A 1711-nucleotide genomic window follows, 5' to 3' on the forward strand; every position below is an offset into this window, starting at 1 on the left:
CGAATAATAGGATCATTCCTTCCAACGCAGCCCCGTTAAGGAGAAACCCAACACCAGAAAAGACCAGTTTCCAGATACCCTCCTTCCTGCCCATGATATATCAGAATTGGGCCACACGTGGATTGTGCCCATAAACCTAGTTCCTCTAGGACAACTGGATTTCCGTAAGCACGGAGGGTGAAATGCTCACGTCTCCTTACCGGCCCCAGGAGACGGGTCTGGATCCTCACTGCAGCTGACACAAGTGTTCAGCTCAGGAAAGTCAACCATCCTATCTCATGGCATGGACAGGGAGCAGGGCCAACCAAAGCAAGGCCTGGGAGACAGAAGGTGGATCAGTCTCTCCTATCACCCTCTAGCTCCATTTTCTTCCCCTGAACTTGGCCTTGCCCTCCAGCCTCAGGGACCCAAGTCTCCAAGTCCAGATAAGTAGAGGTCAGCGTGTGTCCCCAGCTGACCAGGGAATCAGGCCTCTCCCCTGAACTTTGGTCTTGCTTAGTACCTGGGCCGCAGCCAAGAGTCAGGCTTTCCCTCTCCCAACTCAGACTTCCTGCTACTGCGGGCTGGGGAAATCCCAGACGCTAAGCTGTGCTTCCCCACCCAGAGGCCAGGTCCTGAAGGCAGGGAGGGTTGGCAGGGAAGGGCCCTGGAAGATATGGGTTCTAGGGATTACAGGAACCAAGGGAAAGGAAGCCCAAGATGAAGAGATTGGCCTTCTCCGAGACTCCTGGTTCTTACTAGGATTTGATCACTGCCAGCCACCTCAGGGGAGACCACGAGAGCTGCTGAGGGCCAGTAGAGGGAGAGGGAGACGGGTGGGAAACACAGGGAGAGAATGATGTCTATTGAGGAAAAAAAGATCCAAACTGGCTGAGATGAGGGACCCAGACAGGCAGGCAACTCCCTCGCTCCCCATACTGGGAGCTGGTCCCTCCTGAAGTAGAGGGGAGGGGAATGAGTGTCATTCACATGAAAGTTCCCCCCATCCCCCTTCACCCCCTCCCCCACCCCCCACCCCCACAGAGGAGCTGGGCTGTGGAATGGCCCTGTGCATGTGACGGGCTATTCTTTATCCTTTTCTGTATAGATTTGGGTCTGGATCCTCACTGCAGCTGTAATAGGCTTTCTCCATGCTCCTGAGATGCATCAGTGGACTGTGAACCCAGCTAAGGCCAGCAGCCTTCTGCCCCATTCCCCAACTGTTTGGCAGTTACTGTCCTTCCTGGCCAAAGCAAGTCCAGGACAGGGACCTGGACCTTGGGGTCATGAGCCAGTTCATGGATAAGAGACCGAGAAACTTCCTTTCACAGTTTGGAATCCTAGCTCCATCTCCCCCCACTGAACCCATCTGAAACCCCCCTCCTCATCCTCCCTTCCCTTCCTCCTGGCAAAAGCCAGCCTCAAAGCCTCCGTATCACCTGTGATACCCAGTCCAGGCGGACGGCAAGCCCCTCTGGCCCCCAGAGCCTCACCGCTGGTCTCCACATCTTCCAGGGGTCAGCTGCTGTCAGGCGCCAGCTCTGAAGAGATGGGTAAGACACCAGCCTCGGGGCTGGTAAGATGGCTCAGCGGGTAAGAGCACCCGACTGCTCTTCCGAAGGTCCAGAGTTCGAATCCCAGCAACCACATGGTGGCTCATAACCATCCGTAACAAGATCTGACTCCCTCTTCTGGAGTGTCTGAAGACAGCTACAGGGTACTTACATATAAT

Source organism: Mus pahari, chromosome 4, assembly GCF_900095145.1.
Source record: "Mus pahari chromosome 4, PAHARI_EIJ_v1.1, whole genome shotgun sequence".
NCBI lineage: Eukaryota > Metazoa > Chordata > Mammalia > Rodentia > Muridae > Mus > Mus pahari.